Below are 18,919 nucleotides of genomic sequence, written 5' to 3' on the forward strand. Positions count from 1 at the left end.
TAGCGATGGAGGTTTCAGTACACGCCGCAGGGCAGGACAGAACCGAAGGCACTGGACCAGAGCAGGGTTAAGCATTAAGCCTTAAATACGGTGTAAACGAGAGCGCCCCAGCATTCCTGTGAAATGTTTTAAGTAAGCATCTAGCTCTTAATGAGTCGCCATTATTAATGAATGCTGGTCTTCTGCTCTTGGAGTCTTGGAGTTATTTCTCTTCCAGCAATGCCTCTGCTGTAGCGAGAGTTTTCACATTTAGGAGGAAAAAACAGGAAGAATAAGGGAAGCACAAAGTCTATTTGCATTTAGTTGGGTCTTAAAAGCTAAATTATCGAACTTTTCAATGCAAACTCCGTGTTCTCTCTAAGTTGACTCAGGTGTACTTTGAGACACCCAACCAGAAAGTCTAAGAATATTCTTGATTTCAACTTCTCTAAATGCAAGTTGGCAGCAGATGTTAGCACGTGCTTTTGGTTCTAAACCACTTCAGATTTTTTTTTTTTTGCCTCGTGTGGGATTCCACATTCTTGCTTACACCCATATTAGAACTGTTTCACTAATGATCACAATTAATAATCGGGGTGGAAAAATTCAAATAGCATAAACCTTTAATTTTTAATTTTTACATATATTTCTGGAATTAGCAGTCCACAGCTCCCCATAGCTCAGCTCCAGACAGAACAGGACATTTCTGTCACTCCCTGCAAGGTACAGGAAACATTATGAGGAAAGAACAGACAGAGTACAGGAGATGAAATTAGGGAAGCATGTTCTGAAACACGCTGTCTGTATATGACACAGCTGTTGCATGAACGAGTTCAAAGCGTCTGTGGCTACCTGCTCAAGCCTGTACAAAGTTGGGCCAAAGACATATGGGGCCCTACCCCTCCCTAAAGGAAATTAATGGTGGCTGGGTAAAGAGAAATCATTTTTCTCCATGCTGTGGTCACTAGTAAATGTGCAGCCCCATTCTCATGTAGGCACTAAATGCAGCAGGACACAGGTATGCGTGCACACACACACACACACATGCACACAAACACACTCATGCATGCGTGCAGTAGGAGGTAGATGGGAAGAAGTAGGGGGGAAAGAGGATAAAGAAGGAGAATGAGAGGACATGATTAGAACACATTGGTTCTTCTGATCACGTTCACATTTATATGTGAAAAGAGTGAACAAGTTTAAAAAGATACTGCCTTCTTCTTATGTTTACTCCATCCTAACAGATATGGGTGCTCCACGCTAATGCATGTTAAATATGTAGTCAACTCTCTTCTAAACATACACAGTCCATGGTGGTTTTTCCTCTTCGGTTCCCAGATAATTACAAAGAGACAGCATTTATAAAGCAAGTGATAAGATGAATGAAGAAAGGAGAAAAAATGGAAAAGAAGGAAGTAATTTAAAAATTCCAAGAGATTCCTCCCAAACAGTATAGGCTGTTGCCATTGCTCCTGGTTACTTCCAAGAACTTGAAGGTCAGACACCACATACTTCTTGCAAAGGACTTGGAAGAACCGAGCTGGAAGCCTGCTACTGAGGACCAGCTCTCATAGTATTGGAAGATGCTCTGTAAGCCGCCAAGGGAGAAAAGCAATCAGTAGTCCTACCCAGCTGTAAAAACTGCAAACCACGGCAAGCACAGGCATGGAGAGATTTCCCCAATGGCGCAATCTATATCTTGGTGTTAACCCATAACTGCCTAATTGAACTTAAGCCTCATGGAGCAGGAGTGAATTCATGCCTCGTACTGTAAACCTCTCCAACCCCCCATGGCTCATTAGATTGTAGACCTTAGAGGAGAACCTATTGCAGTCTCACTGCTACTTTCCTGAACCAATATCATCTCTAACTTTCTCCTAAATACTTAGCCTTCCACCCACAGAGAAGCCTAGCTCTCACTCCCAGCAGAGAAGCTTCTTTTCTTTTCTTTTCTTTTCTCTTTTCTTTTCTTTTCTTTTCTTTTCTTTTCTTTTCTTTTCTTTTCTTTTCTTTTCTTTTCTTTTCTTTTCTTTTCTCTTTTCTTTTCTTTTCTTTTCTTTTCTCTTTTCTTTTCTTTTCTTTTCTTTTCTTTCCTCTTCTCTTCTCTTCTCTTCTTTTTTTTTTTTTGTGGTTGGAGGTTATAGAGATCTACACCTTGTCGAAATACAGAGAAATAATAAGTGACCATGGGGTACCCAGCCTCAGTTGGCATATCTTTACTGCAACCCCTGCATCTAAGGCTCAGAGAAAATTGTAGAGGAACGGATAGAATGAGTGTAAGAGCCAGAGGACCAGGACACCTGCGGCAAGAGAGCAGTTTCTAAAGGGGACAGAGAAACTGCACTCACAAAATAACAACATGGTTGCCTAACTAAGACCTGAATAGTGACACCACCAGTGGTGTGCCAGTGTGGTTGGAAAAACTCCTCTAGGTGCCACCACTACATCAAGAGCTACAGGCAACCAGTGGCCACAAGAGAAGAGGAAGCTGTTTCTCCAGGGGTGAACCCATTGGCAGGTTTCTTTAATCCTAAGGGGGCAACCCTAAACACATGTACATAAAGGCAACTTTAAATAGACTTAGTAGTTTGTTTACATGTATACGTATATACGTATGCATACGTGTGTGCATATGTAACAATTACTAGAAGAGGTAATAAACTTGAGAGGGAGTAGGGAGAGGGGCATGGGAGCAGGTGGAGGGGAGAGAGAGATGAAAGCGATGGAAATGCAGTACTTGTGCACAAAATTCTCAAAAAGTAAGCTATTTTAAAAATGAATCCAAACTAAAGAGACATGGTCCCGCTGTTCCTCAGCAGGTAAGTTTTAGAAGATGACTGCCATTTCCCCCTCTGGTTCTGTGATCCTTTTAGCCAGTCTGTAGGTGCAGAACACTACCAGGCTGATCTTACCCACATTCCAAAGGTTGATAGCTTAGGCTGAAGAAAGAAGGAAGCCTTACCCAGAAACAAGTTCTAGAATTTGACGTTTATGTATGCACAACTAATAAAATCCAGGGCTTAATTTTGTCTTGGTTTTGGAAAAACGGAATGACTGGTTAAGCAGGCCCTGGTTATCCTGTTTGGCCCAGTGGGAGCAAATGCTTCCCACACTGCAAGCTTAGCCTCTCTGCTGTGTACTTTGCCTCCCCACGTCGGGGTTTTTTGCTCAGATGCTTGCTATAAAATGCCTGTAACTGTCTGTGAAATTGTGCCATGGCAGTGGTAGGAGACCGGTTCTCCATAACTTCCTGGCTTTATGTGAGAAACAATAACTTGGGGATTAAAGTCTCTGGTAAGATCTTCTCTTGCTATTCCTAAGCAAAATACGATTTCTCCTGCCATAGCTCATTGCTTCAATATAGACCTGGTTCTTTGATCCATTTAGCCGGTGAGTATGTGCTCACTGGGTAGCAGGCGTGGTGCTTTGCTGAATGCCGCAGACTGATTTTGCGCTGAGCGTTGTCCTCTGACTAGACACTTGATACCATGTAGACAAGGAAAGAACGTGATTTCAGCAGCAAGTAATGGAGGAAGCCATTGCCTTTTAGGACTAAGGACTCTAGAGCTATAATGACATCAATTATTTCTATAAAAAGCCACTGCATGAAAGGCTGTATTCCAACACCATGATTTGAAGAAAGAGATTTATTTATAGGTTAGCAGGGCTCATACCCTGTCTGGACGATTCATCTCTCCACAAAGAAATCCCGGGAGAGCTTGCCTGATTTCCAGTCTTTCCACATTCACGATGAAAAGAAGCAGCCAGCTTTACAGGTCACTATAAATGTCTCTCATCTGTGTGTAGTTTTCCTAGCCACAAAGCTCAAGGTTTTTCAGCCCCCAAAGCAACATTAAACTAAATGACAACAGTGACCACCTTGAAAGCTAAATTAAGGTGAAACAAAGAATTTTTTGAATTCTGAGTTATTTTTTAACATAGCAGTCTTTAAAGTCTGAGAGGAGAGTATCCCTCCTGGTGCTGGAATAGCCAGTGTTTGGTTTGCTGTGTGCTAAGTGCCTTAAACATATACAGTTCCTCATAACAACCCTAAAAGACTGACACTGTTTCATATGAGGAAATATAGGTGCAGACGCTAGGCAGTGTGCCTAAGGGATCACAGGGCTAAAAGTTGTGAATTTGTGGTATGAGCTCAGACTACCTCCAGCTCCATAGCAGATCTCTAAACTACTGCCTTAGGCTGGGCGAGGAGGAACCTAGGGAGGAATAGCTATCAATCATCTTCTTCCTGGTTTTGACGTATATAGTCACTATCTCTTCTTTCTTTAGGACGGGAAGAAATTGAAATATAACAACTAGAATGGTACACAGTGTCCCTCTCCTTGGAGAGCTGAGATGTGTGAACATGTCAGGGGCTGGAGTTGTAGCAGGGGAGAGGTGGAGACGGGGAGCCATACGGACCACAGGCCCACTTCAGAATGCCATGGTGTGGAAGAGAGCACTGAAGACTCAACAAGCGCTTAGCCTGGTTCTTATCTCAGTAGCTAGTCTCCGACTCAACTCAGCCTCTTCTGAGTTGAGCCTTTTCTGAGCCTTTTCTGGCAGCAGTGGTGTCACAGGGAGGGAGAAGCAAGCAGTAAAGGAATCTGGTAGGATGATGGAAACAAAGTATGCCTCCTTTTTTTTCCCTTTCAGACCTAAGGGAGTTGGGACTGGTCAGACTGTAGGTAGTTCTCATTCCTGTGAGAATAGAACTGTGTAAGAGAATCAGGGAGAAATGTCTGTGGGGTGATGAAGGGAAGTGGAGTTGTTTGGAACCCGTGCACTTCGAGTTAGCTTTGCTAAGGGTGCCGAGGACCATGTTCAGAAATAACTCCAGCTAAGGGTGGGCTCTGTGAATGTTGCCACACAAAGGGAAGAAGGCTGAGGGAGGAAGCACGTGCCCCGGGGAGGCTCTGTCTGTGTCTCCCGAAGCATTCATGTCAGTCAAACCGGTGTGTGAGCGCTCTACCTGTGCATAAAACACTAATAGGTACAACATACATGTAACAACTTAGCTAGTGCCTTCTGATGGCGCCATTGCCTGGTGAGTATGGGTGGGTGTAAGCTTACCTTCAGGGCCTTGAATGGAAAGGACAGTTCGGGCAGTGGTGCTTTACCAGCAGATAAGTCAGCATGCCACTAATAGACAGGTGTCTACCTGCTTGCGTTTCACCTTTCTCCCTGCAGAAAAGGCCTTACTTACAGTGCCTGGGAAGCCCTAAATGTGACCAGCAAGGGGTGGCCCTAAGTCTGGCCAGAAGGCTCCCAAACCAGCTGAGTAAAGAAAAAATAGAGTGAAGTGTTTGCTTTGTATTTTTATTAATCTCCATGATGTTTGCCTTTTGCCGTTTGGGACTTAAATAAATACACTTAGTGAATGGACATTCACGTCATCGCTTAAGTTTATCCTTTTGTGAGGGGCCAGAGGGAAAGCAACTGTTTAACAAGGTCTGTCTTCTCTGACATTCTCTGCCTAACTCTGACCTGAGATTTACTTGATCACCTAAAGCAGGATGTCAGCTTTGTAAGTGAAGGTATTCATGACAGTTCTGCTCTAAGTACAGCATTGAAACATACCATGCTTTTCAGAAACAACTGTCCTTGGCGTGTGCTTTTTGGATGCTAGCACTTGTCCTGAAAAGACAGACAATGCACAAGAGCTCTCTGGTGGATGTGAAGGATGCCTTGGTTGGGGCCTTTGAAAACCATGAAACCCCCATGGACTGGCTTGTGGCATTGTTATGTCCTCCTTTCCCACCTGGCACGTCCATCCTAATGGGGGCCTGAAATAGGCAAAGACAGCAGGTGCAGCCAGAGGCCTGGGGTGGTGAGAAACACTTGTCTGTCTAGCCATGAGCTTCTGCTCTTCTGAGCACTATGCCCATGATTAGCTGTTGCCAGGGTGAGTTTTAACCTCATGGGCCTGTGTCAGCACTGTGCTTAAGATTCGGCTTCCTTGTACATTCCAAACCCCCTTTGGGTATGCCTGCTCAACCTTTTCTCTCTAGGTGAGAGCATTTCCTCCAGAACCTGGTTGTCTGGACAGTAATCCTTCCTATGGATGCCACAGTCACTGTTTCCTGTCTCAGTCCCTGTCAGGCCATCTCACATTCTGTCTCTTGACTATTAAACTATAGATTCTGAGGTGACAGGAGAACATTGTATCTTGTCAACAACCCTGCTACAGTGCCCAATACTGTCTCTGTCTTTGTGGAAAGAAATTCAGTTAATTCATGTCAAGAGCCTAGTGAAACTATGGTCCGGGAGGCTTCTTTTCTAATATTTCTCTTTGTATTACAAACTCAACAAGTCTAGGTAAATAATTCACACTTTGCCAGACATTTACTCACCCAATGGGAGTATTTGCTGACAAGTCAGTGTAGAAAGCTAGAAGTCCTTGGTTTTTCTAATCTTCATCAGCACATTTCTGGTGAAGATATGAGACCCAAATCCAAAGGTTGTCCTCTCTGCTATGAAGTTGGAAAGAGGAAAATGAAGATGAGCTCAATTTCTGAAGACTTGAATGGACAGTAGATTTGCTTCCAATTCACATCAAACAGTTCTGTTTTGGATACTTCATGAAAGTTTATTTTAAGACCTCTTTAGCTAGGTGTGGTGGTGTACGTGTGTTCGCAATCCCAGCATCTGAGAAGCACAGATAGGAAGATCGTGGGTTTGAGGCCTCTCTGGGCCTCAAAGAGACATGCTTTTAAAAATATGTGACTATATAAATGTCCAGAAATCCCTGACTATTTGATGATGTCGTCTGAGAGTGGCAGTCTGAGGAGCCATAGAGAAGCTGGTGTTGAGGAGATAGCACACTGGGGAAAGAGACATCAGGCATCTGTAAGGCTACCTCACGGTGGCCGATAGAGAGGACAGGGATAGGGACAAGCCTTGCTGCAATAAGTGAGTGGGAGCAGCAAACATGGGAAGGGAGATGATCAGGCATGGAGTACCCCAGTCAGGGGCTCACAGTATCTATCCAAGCTGTTGGCTGAGAGTAAACAAACTGTGTCTGTTTGGTGGCATACATTCCATCCCTCACGCAACGGTTAGGCAAGCCGTCAGCCCAACAGTGCCCAAGCTCTCCTTAGCTTTGCGTACTTCCTGTGTGCTTGTCTTCCTTCTTCTTTTATAATAATCAGATTTCTGATTGTGAGTATCTGTCTCATGTGATTTTTTTATATCATTGACCCCCTAGTCCCAACATCCCCCATACGAGCCCCCCCAATTCTCTCACTGTCACTGGCTCAGTACAGTCCTAACCTATGCCCTTTGCAGAGACTGCCCTGTAGAGACTGTCTTCTCTGTGTTTAGGGTGTTGTGTCTAGTTTCCAAAGCAAACCGTCCCGGTGACCAGCCCCCTCGGTCTTATCAGTTAAAGCCACTGTAAATGAGTTGGCTGCATAACCTCGATCTGGCTACATGCAGAATGGGTGGGGAACCAAGGGAAGGGTCAGGTCGTGTAGGGACCTAGAATTCTTCGCATGCAAGGGGCAGGGCAAAGTGTGAAGAATGTGCTGTGATTGCTGTAAGAGCTAGGTGCCAGATGAGACTTGGAGCCTGGTCAAAGAGCACGGCGAGAAGAAATGTGGGTCAGCCAGCAACCTGCTCTGAAATGTCCCTGAGGGTAGCCCTTCTGTGGGTCAGGAAGGACCAGAGGAGCACGGCTTTGCTGACCACTTAGCTGGACTCTGATCCCGCTGTGAGACATGTGTTGCAGTGGCTTTGAGCACCTGACGTGGCTTTGAGAATCTAGCTTTAGTATAGAGTACTCTATACTAGCTTTAGTATAGAGTACTGCTTAGCACATATGTAACTTTCAATTCAAGAAAGCGTCTCCCACTGTGGGCCCTCTACTTTACCTACGCTGGGAAAAGGAAGCCAAGAGTGGATGATGTCAAAGTACTCTCTCAAGAGATGAAGGCAAGAGACGGAAGCATATGCCCTTTCTCCTAAAGGATAGTGTTCCTTAGCTCTTAGGATGGTGCTCCTTGCACTTCTAAGTGCAACAAGGTAGATGATAAAGAGAGACGGGGGAGGGAGCAATGTGAGGCGATTAAAGGGAAGCACCAGAGGAAAAGGTCTATGACGCACGCACGCCAAGGTTAGAACATTCTCAGATTGCACATGCAGTTCTCCCAGGACTTGGTGGGGGGTGAGGGAGCTCCTTAGCTCCCGGGTTGGGCCTTTGCTTCTACTTAGAGGTTGTTGTGTATTCCTCAACACTGCACAGTGGCTTGACCATAGTCACTGGTTCCGATTAATACTAAATGTGCTTAACAAACCAAAGCATGCTTTTCCAGCAAAAGTATAGTGTGAAAACACAACTAAAAACGGTAACTAAAATGTAAGGAATTAGGACCACGTGTCTCTGAGCTGCCTGCATTTGGGTTTAGGGTGCGGTAGACACGATAAGGCTTGCTGTTTCCTTTCAACTTTAACTTCTTGTGAAATGGGGCCTCACTTAGCCAAGGCTGGCTCCGAACTTGCGGGCAGCCACGGTTACCTGTAAATGTCTGGCTTGTTTGCCGTGACTTGGTAAGTGATGGGATTACAGGCACGTGGCAGCATGTCTGATTTACCTGGTTCTGGGGACCGAACCCAGGGCTTTGTGCATGCTGGGCAAACCCTCCACCAATGGAACTCCATGTCCGGTCCCCAGCTTTCATTTTCCTTCATTCAGCCAGTTAGTATCTATGTATGCCGGCTAAGTGCCAGGTGTGGTGTGAAGTGGGCTCAACTCTTGTGCACTCGTGCCTGATAGAAGAGATGGAGATAAATGAAAGCATCACCCACATTTGTAATTACCAGCTGTGACAGGAGCCATGGAGGAAAAGTGCTGTCTGCTCACACGCTTGTTTGCCTGAGACCCAAGGTACTGATGGGCAAGCAGTGCCAGGCTCTGGGCTCCATGGAGACCTGAATCCAAAGGTGGTTCTCTCGGCTGTGAAGTTGGAAAGAGGAAAATGAAGATGAACTCTATTTCTCCAGACTTGATTGGACAGCAAACATTTTCTTAGACTCAGGGCAATATATATTTTACTCATAAAAGCTGTGGGTAATCCTTTTCTCGGGTCACTGAGCATTCTCGTTACACTGACAGGACTTTGGCTCCAGCCCTATGAGGTGGAGACGTTTTCCAATGTTGGAGAAAAATTAATTTTACAAAGGCCCCATAGAACTTCAGATGACATTAAATTGTTCCCCTTTACTTAAAAATACCATTTAATGTATTGAAATGAGCACTAGCAGTAAATACAACATAATTAAAAATAATCAGTATAATAGACCAAATAAAATAAGTTAATTAAAACAGCCATGGATATGACATTTTTATTCTCTAGTTAATTTTTTAAAACATCTTTAATAAATTCTCATGAAATTAGCTTTCTAATTTTATGGCCAAGATGATAAATTCCAAATAATACATGAAATGAGCCGTTTTGATTAAATTCCAGAGTTTATATATTACGATAAATTGACCATCCGGAATTTTTCACATTTAAAACAGGCATTGCTAAACCTGTGAATTCCTCTATGATCATATTCTCTTCTGATTTTAGAACTTACATTTTAATATTTATATTGTTAAATTTTACCTTTAAAAACTGGGAGCTTTGCTTTCTCGCCTCCGTGGCATGATCCATGTGAAGGCTAATCTTCATTTCCAGCTGGGCTGGGTTTAGAATCACAAAGGAGGCACAGCTCTTGATGTGTCCTGAAAGGGTGTTTTCAGAGAAAACCGTAAAGGGAGGAAGGTCAGACAGTCCTGAATGGTGACACTGTCCCATTAGCTGGTGGCTCAGGCTGAATAAAGAGGGGAAAAGATTAAAGTATTCAGCACTCAGCTTCCCAGCTGTAGAAATGACGACAGTGTGACCAGATTGTCTCTCTGCCTTACAGTCCTGCCCTGCTGATGATTTTTGTATTACCGTGGACCTTCTCTCCTCAGACCTTGGGCCAAAAGAAACATTTCTTTCCTTTTGCTATAGTACTAAGAAGAGTAGTCAGTGCCTGCCTGTGCCCACCATTTTTTCCCTGATAACCTTTGTCACATCTCACATTAATCTACATAGAGTCAGCAATTACTTAGTCATTTATTTGGGCACTAGATCCCAACTGATATTTCTGCTTATAAAAAGCCTCATTTTAGTGTTCAAATGAGGGCTTAAGTTGTAATTACATGTTACCAGAGTCAGCTCCTTGGCGATGGCTCAGGGTTCCATCTTGATTCTCTTAGACTCAGAAGCCCTGTGCTAGCCAGGGTGGGTGACGTCTACTGATAGCCTGTTCACGCTTTCCCAGGAAGTCTCAGCATCCTCCAGAGGCCATGAGTCACTAGGAGGGGGTCTTTCAGTGCCGCCATCTTGTATATCACCAGACCTCTAGCTGGTGTATGGAGACAAGCATGACTGTGTTCTGACAGGGAGGAGGACAGCCTTCCCAAGTCAGATGAACAGGAGCAGGTTAGAAGGATTTTGTCTTAATATGGGACACGCTTCCTTCAACCCTGACTATGCCAGTGAATGCCTTTCTCTCCCAGCTTCCCAGCTAACTGATGACAGTAGACTTCTCCCACTAAGGAGCCTGACATGTCCATCAGCAAGGCCCGTGTCCTAGATTTGTGTCCACCCTCATTCCCAGTAGCGGGGATGGACATTTCTATGCTGACTGCCAGTAGGAAATGGAATCCCAGGAACGTACACAGGAAATAGATTCATTGTGTCTGTTTTATGCCTTGATACTTTGCACTTAAAGACACCACAAGAAGCAACTGGTGAAGGCTGCCTTGGCATCTGTTCCTACACTATCAGCGGGGTCTTTGCCCAACATCTCCCCAGCACCTGCTAGTAACTCCCTCAAGACTTAAAGATGTTTCTCTTTCTCTCCAGTTGGTATCTTTCTCCTGTTGGATGATATGGGAAAATGATGGAATTGACAATATTTCAACTTTTACTTTGGTTTACAAGAATCTTTAGAGACAATATGCGAACCAGGCCACTACTCTGTTGGATGTTTCATTCTTTAAATTGATGTTCTCTTTTTTCCCCCTCCCCTCTTATGGCAACATCTCTTTTAAGTCATTTGAGTATTGTTGTGACTTAAGAAAGATAATCAATCAACCAACAAGAGAGCCAGGAGGCTCCAATCACTCTAAATCTAGTCTGGGGCACAATTTTCTGATAAATGATCAGGCTCTTGCAGTTTTAGAGTCAGTATGCCCAGGAGAGAGGCTGGGAGGAAGAAACCAGGTTTCTTTGAGGTTGGCTCTATGTGACAATCCCCACTGTTTAAAAGCATAGTTTATTGTCTCCGAACCAAATGCCAGGCTTCTCCGTGCCATGCCACTGAGCTGGAAGTGAAGGGACCCAGATTCAAAGAGGGAAGCATAAGCATCTGACTGGTACAGAGCACAGTCTTGTGAATTTTTAGGGAGATCTTGTTTTCCAGCCTCATTCAAAAGAATACATCTTGTTTAAAGAGGTGATCACTTTGATTGTTATAACCTCCTGTCTTAGAATTTTAAGTTTTACTAAGTGACATAATGACTCATGTGACATTCCAGGGTGTCACCCCTATGGCTTGTAGAAGCCTCTATTCAGTCTTTGAGGATTCCTCCTGAGGTCCCTATCTCAGTCCCAGGCCTAGGAATACAAGACCAAAGAGCAAGCAAAAGTTGCAGGTTGAAAGGGACTGCAGAAGAAAGGATACAAATTTGTGCTTGAGGACTGTGCTGCTTTTCCAAATGGCACTCCATTTTCATTCACCAGCAGCCCCTACAAAGTATATAGCTGGCCATCGATGGAACTTTCCATCCAAAGTCTTCTCCTGGGCTGTGAAGGCTTCAGTATGTCCTTTAAATTTCCTGTGCTGAAACCTTAATCCTGAGATTCATAAACTTAAGTTAGTTGGAGGATGTTGGGAAGTAATTGGGATGGGGCCGCGTCAACAGGAGGAGGAGAGGGTGCCCAGCAGTTTCATTTCCAGAAAGTTGGCAGGCAGTGTTAACGCATGGCTGCACGTTGGGATCCCCTGGATAACTGACATGTGGCTTCTCCCCCTGTACGTCAGAGACTGTCATTTACACTTGGTGAAACCAGGACCTGGATAAGATTGTACGAGGCTCTATCAATAGTTGATCCTGTCATCAAGTATCTTCTTAGCCAGAAGTCAAAAGGAACCCTTCTCCCCGAAAGTTGTTTCTGACAGAGGAGAAAATTAACCATGAGGCCAGGGTTTATAGTTTAGAAAGATTAATGCAATAAGAACGGTTAATTATATATTGCACATGCAATATAAGTATATGTGGATATATTTACCCATGCATAGTATATATAGTATACATCATATATGTCAGAGATAGGATAACTTTTTCCTTTCTTTTTTCTTTTTTCCTAGACAGGGTTTTTCTGTCTAAGCCTTGGCTGTTCTGGAGTCACTTTCCAGACCAGGCTGGCCTCAAATGCAAAGAGATCCACTTTGCCTCTGCCTCCCGGAGTGCTAGGATTACAGGTGTGTGCCGCCATGCCTGGCAGAGATGATAATCTTAACAACATTCATAAAATTACTGTGTGTGTGCGCATATATGTGCATATACACATGAGCTATGTATGTATGTATTGTTATATACACATATACTTTATGTGTATATTATTATATATATACACATATACATGTATACACACATATATAAATTTAACAGGTCTGAGGATGAGTGCCTTAGTTCACAAGCTAGAGTAAATGGGGATTAGAGGTGATAGGAAAGGAACATAGCAGAAACACCTTTCTTCCTCTCTCTCCTTTGACTGTGTGAAGAATGTTGACTATCACCATGACAAGTGGGGCATGTAGGCCAATTTCCAGCATTTGGATTTTATCAGCAGTAAAGCTGAGATTCAGGGAAATGAACTCATTTGCCCACATTTCACAGGAAGAGGAAAGAAGCTCAGGCACCCTCTTTCTAAGCACACTCGGGTGAGTCCCCATTGTCCATGAAGGTTGAGACTTGGTCATTTCAGCTTCATCTCCCTCACTGCCTTGATGTGGTCCCCCGCCTTCAGACGCTCCACTCTGTCTCTGCTGAATCAGGATATACGATTTTCTTGAGGAAGCCTGGCACCAAGTGAAGGTACCGTTTTTACTTGCTAGTCTGGTGTGTTCGTCAAGAAGATGCATTTTAAAAATAACCTGCTCTGCAGTGTTTGCCTTCAAGTTTGGGGAAACATGAATATGAATTCAGTTTAAGCGGTGATTCATATCTTTGGCAGAGCTCTTGATTTGACTGACTTACCCAGTATCTGACTCATGTGTTGTCAGATTTGTATTGTTTAAGGATAGACGGGCATGATGACTCCTGGAGGTTCTGTGTTTTCCTGCTTAAAAGAAAAGCTGTTGTGATTTGCAGGTTCAACGTCCCCCAAATGAGCTTGTTGCTGTCAGCAATAAAAACATAAGTAATACACCATGGTTTACAGTTTATGAAAGTTAAGACAATGGTTAATAGTGTCATGCTGCATGGATACATGTAACACACATGTGAGAAACATCTATCTTTCGTCTATCATCTATCTATCTATCTATCTATCTATCTATCTATCTATCTACCTATCTATCTAAAAGTCACTGTTTTGTGACTTTTTCCTGAGGAGACACCAACAAATGTCTAATTATCCCAGCTAGGGAGAGACTCAAGAAACAATCCCACTAAAGTCCAACTTGGTGAACCAAGGAGTTTGTTACATACCTGTCTGTTGTCTGTCTATCTGTCTATGTGTCAAGAACACAGCTGGGAGAAACACTATCATTTTTGAAGCTGGCCTACAGTAAAATATCTACCTTAGTCTTCACTTAACTAGATTAATTATAAATTTCCCATGCAGGTGTGCAAGCTGAGTGTGCATGGACACTCATCCCAAGGGCCTGACTTTTAGGTCAGATGAGTGTGACCCATCTGCCTTTATTTTTGTTCTCTGTCTCTGTCTCTCTCTCTCTGGTTTTTTAACACAGGGTTTCTCTGTGTAGTCTTGGCTGTCCTGGACTCACTTTTTAGACCAGGCTTGCCTTGAACTCACAGCTATCTATCTGCCTGCCTCCTAGAGTTCTGGGATTAAAAGCACGCGCCCCCATGCTTTGTTTTTATATCCCTATTGACCACAGGTAAAGATTCTCAAGGTGACTGTGAAAATTAATATTATAAGCAGTTTTTAGTTTTAAATTCCTTGGTTTGTTTCGTGAGTTTTAATATTAGTTACTTTTTCATTGCTGTGATAACATATTATAACCTAAAGGAAGTTTTGGAAGAAAGACTTTATTTGGGCTTTTGGTGCTAGAGGGGGAGATGTACATAATGGCAAAGGCATGGCAGGAGCAGAAAGCTGAGAAACCACATCTCCATCATGCCTCAGGAACACACACACTTACACACACACACACACACACACACAGAGAGAGAGAGAGAGAGATGGAAGGGTAAGACTAGAGGCTCACCTCCTCTGACATACTACTCTAGCAAGGCTCTGCATCCTAAACGTACGTAACAGAACCTCCCCAGACAGTGACCTAGCTGGGGCCCAAGTACTCAGTCAAATACCTGAGACAACACGGGGCCTTTTCCATTCAGATCATAAGTTTGTGGGGATTATACCATTTTCAACGAAAAGAACATCTTTATTATTTTCTCTTCTCCCTAAGAGCCATACAAGTCAAGTTCCTTATTTCCAAATACAATATTTGCCCACTCCATTGTCTATATATTTTTGTGAATGTGTATGCATGCATGTGCCTGTGTATATCTGTATGTTCACGTATGAGTGCTATCCACCTGTTTTAGATCAGATCTCTCATGGGCGTGGAACTGGCTGATTCAGTTAGTTGGCTGGTCATCCATTCATTCCCCACCGACCTGCTTATCTCTTCGTAGATAGCACAGGGACTATAAATGCATATCACCAGTCCGGCTTTTTTTTTTTTTTTTTAACATGAATTGCAGGGATCCAGCTCAGGATCTCATGCTCGAACAGTAAGCGTCTTATCAGCTGAGCCCAGTCCCCATGTCTGCCATTCTTGTTAGCTTGGGTAAGGCACATAGACTTTGAGCAAATGCACCTGCTGCATCCCAGAGGGCTGCCCGTGGCTTTTCCTTCCCATCCTTCACCTCAGTGAGATGTATGGGAATATGCCACACCAGGAGCCAAATGCTCAAGTTTTGGGTGGCACACATGAGCCTCTAAATCAGAGCATCTAAAGTCATCTGCTGGTAATTTAACAGTACTTGTATCATCATCAGAAATCAATATTTTTTTCTTGGGGCAACCTATGAAATAGAAGATATTTTAAAGCACATAATCTTTCCCAGAGCTAGTGATTTGGAAGGAAACGAATTGGCTCGGGAATCTAGACTAGGCGCCCTAATGAGGTTATGCAACATATACTGTTTTGGGACCGGAGTGATGGCTACATGCTGAAGAACACTTGTTGCTCTTGTAAAGGAGCTGGATTCAGTTCCCAGCACCCACACAGTGGCTCACAGTCACCTGACTCCAGTTCCAGAAGATCCAACGCTTCTTTCTAATCTCCACAGACATCAGCCACAAACAGGCAGGCCTTCCCTCCTTTCCCCCTCTCTCCCTCTCTCCCTCCCCCCATCTCTTTAATATAAATGAGCAAACAAAATCTCTAAAGAAGACAGAAATCGTCTTAACTTCCTCCCTCTCATGGCATGCTGCATAACAGAATCAAAGAGAGACTGTGAAAAGGATCCCTTCTCTCTGCTGGAAACATAGATTGATTGGTGAAAGTGTTTCAAAGGATTCTAGTAGCTTTCCAAACTAATTAAATATGTATTTGCATATGAACAGTTTAGATTTTTATCTGAAAGGGTTACGTGTGACGGTCTTAGCAGACACCATCAACCAGCTCAGTATAATTATTGGTGAGTAAAACAGTTAAGACTGCTAAAATTCTCTGGAAAATATTTAAAATCTAAGACCTGCAGATCTGTAGATGTAGGCAGATAGCTTTAATTTTTCTGAATGTTTTTCTGATACATTTATGTTGGGGGTTGGTCTGGTGCTGTATATCTAATTTTTAATTATTGACTCCCCAAGATCTGGCTACACCCCAGATGAGCACATTCTCCCGTGTGCCAAGTGATGCTGTGTAACCTTGCCTCCCAAAATTATCCCTGATTGGCTAATGAAGTTACCTACACTGCAGACAAGAGAGGTGGGGCCAAGGTTTTAAGGCTTTGAGATTGCAAAGTAGCATGAGGTGGTACTGGAGGGGAAGGAAGAAGGGGAGCAGGTTGGCATAGGTCAGAAGGATGAACTAGAAGCACATGGCTGGAAGGAGCTTACTCTGAGGATTGACATGATGAGAGAAGCAGCACAAATAAAAATGTGCAGGTATTTATGGGAGTCTTGGTTTGGGACCAGACAAGATAACTTAGAGGGTTGAGATCTGCCCAGCCCCAATGCATTAAGGCTTAGTAAAACACTAACGGGTTTCTGTGTATTTATTTATATAACAGTGGGTTAAGGAGTAACTGCTGTATTAATAATCATACGAATCGATATTAAATATTAATAAATTATTGTCACCGCATTTATGTTTTGATTTGCATAGAGAGGCATACTCAGCTGCAAACAATGGAAGCTACTCCAAACTCTTTAAAATAGAACAAAAAATATTTTGAATACAGGGACCCAAGGGGTATTTCAGGGTCTGTAGCTCTCTATCTCGAGTCTGCATACTTCCCTTTAAACAATGGCCCATCTGAATCTGAGTTACATGGATTATTTATTGAGGTAAAACATGATAGCAGCAGGCAAGTTCAGATATCACTTATCTTACCATGCCTTAGAGGGTGGGAGGGAGGGAAGAAGAGAGGGGGAAAAGGAAAGAAAGGGAAGGAGGTGGGAGAGAGGAAGGGAGAGAAGAAGGGAAGGAGGAAGGAAAAGAGGCAGACAGGAAGGGAGGGAGGGAGGGAGGAAGGCCCTTCCTTCCACATCAGAATTCTTAGCAACTACTCAGCGCATTCCTGGCATGCTCTCACCTCTTTCACAGGTCGCAGAGGTTTTGGGTAGCCTCATTTAAACAACACAACCTGACTCCTTTGTAGGGAAGAAGTGCACCTGTCACCTGAGGAAAAGAGGAGTGAGTGGGGGGAGGGGCTGGGGCCCTACACACACAAAAGACAACAGAGGCTCAGCATTTGGCACTTCCATGACTGCTTTGATGGAGCAGAAACTTAGTGCCAAATTTGTCTTGATATTTTTTTTTCTTTTAGTGCCTTTTGGAGATGTATGCATGTGCGATTTTATTTTATTTTGTTTTGTAATATATATGTATGTATATATGCTTTATGAATGATTGTATTCATTACAGGAAAGTTCAGTTTTTATGGGAAATGTACTCAGTTCTTGAGCTCTGCAGAGTCCCTGGCTTTGTGATTGTACTCTTGGAGCTCTCTACTACAAATAAATTGTTCAGTGTCTACGTGAAGATGGAAAAGAAAGAAATATAGAATTTCAAAAAGAGATTAATTCTCTAATGATTTCATGACATGACCTTAAAAAAAGCTCAAAGGCATGCAAATTGTTCTCTACTGCAACAAAACACTGAGAGATGAAGCATTTTAACTAAAATTGTATAAGCATTTTTAATGAATATCATAGAGTTCTGGGACTCTGAGGAAGACAGAGTACAGGGGCAGAAGCTAATGTGATGTAAATATTCTGTGCTGCATTATGAAAAGCCACTTCTTGGCAAGGAGGCAGGAAGGGAAGGGAAGGGAGTTTGTGAATAACACAGAGGGGTTGTGGAAGGAATTTGTTCCTGGGAATAGGAGCTGCTTTTCCATGCTGAAAGCGGCACACATGAAACACAGCTATAGTGGAGGAGTAAAACATGTTATTTTCTTGAAATAAAATAAACAAATACCAAAATATCGCTGCCTGAAAATGCAAATTGCATTAAGCTCACATAAGTGATTGAAAATGCCAGGCTGTACTGCATGTTCTAAATGCATTTTATTAACATTTAAAGGAAGAATTGTGAAGCATGCATTCATGCACACACACACACACACACACACACACAGGCACACATAGTGTGCCCGTGTGGTGATGTTGAGTCCCAGGGTAACATGGTTGGCAGGAAGGGTGGAGTTCTATAATAATGCACCTCATGTCCTCAACAGCATGAAAGTACGTACAAGAACTTATGTCAGGAACTTAACCTCAGACTTTGTTGCAAAACAATTAAGAAAAACCTGTAAAAGGAAATATTGGAAAGACAAATCTATTGTTTAAAAGTCTGTGTCTATGTTTTCAGTTTCCAAATCTTCTAATATCCTAAGGAGAGCAGGAACCCAGAGTCCTGAATCCATCTGCACTGGTCGTTTTCTGTACAACAGAAGAAAACTTGGAAAATAGAGGACAGTGAGGAGACTGAGACAGTGAGGCTGTGAGGCTCCAGGAACAGAGAAGGGCTGACCTCTGGGGTTGCTTCATCCCTGAATAAGGGGTGTTCTTTGGAATGTGGCTCTGGTAATGACCCTGAAAGTTGCCAGCCCAGTATCCATTTTCTTTCTCTTCCCAATTAAAACTCTTCATTTTATTCTGAGAGATGACATAAATCTACTAAAGGACTCTATTTCCTGGTCTCCCTTGAGATTAGAGACTGCCAGAGGAGGCTAAACACGTATCCCTGCGTAGGTTTCTGAGAGACCTTTAGAGACACTAACATATCCGAAGCATCCTTCTACTCTGCCCCCTTTGCTTTTCTGTAGCTGGGACCCTAGAATGATTGTTGGAACTTCAGCAACTATTTTTGATGACCACAAAAACTTGATGGAAAATGTGCCAATGATGGGAGTGGAAGCTTCATCCTATGCATTTAATGGGTTTTGCTTCCTAGTTCTTCCAGTCTT

At 43.2% G+C, this 18,919-nt stretch overlaps 1 long non-coding RNA gene across 1 annotated transcript; it reads right to left on the reverse strand.

The window, feature by feature from the left end:
• Positions 1 to 6,343: 6,343 nt before the first annotated feature.
• LOC132649456 (uncharacterized) lies at positions 6,344 to 9,807 on the reverse strand. Its single transcript, XR_009587900.1, has 3 exons — positions 9,588 to 9,807; positions 8,785 to 8,932; positions 6,344 to 6,449 (listed from the first exon to the last, which is right to left on the reverse strand). It is a non-coding gene; the product is annotated as an uncharacterized LOC132649456 (long non-coding RNA).
• Positions 9,808 to 18,919: the final 9,112 nt, after the last annotated feature.

Source organism: Meriones unguiculatus, chromosome 20 (assembly GCF_030254825.1).
Source record: "Meriones unguiculatus strain TT.TT164.6M chromosome 20, Bangor_MerUng_6.1, whole genome shotgun sequence".
In the NCBI taxonomy this organism is placed as follows: domain Eukaryota; kingdom Metazoa; phylum Chordata; class Mammalia; order Rodentia; family Muridae; genus Meriones; species Meriones unguiculatus.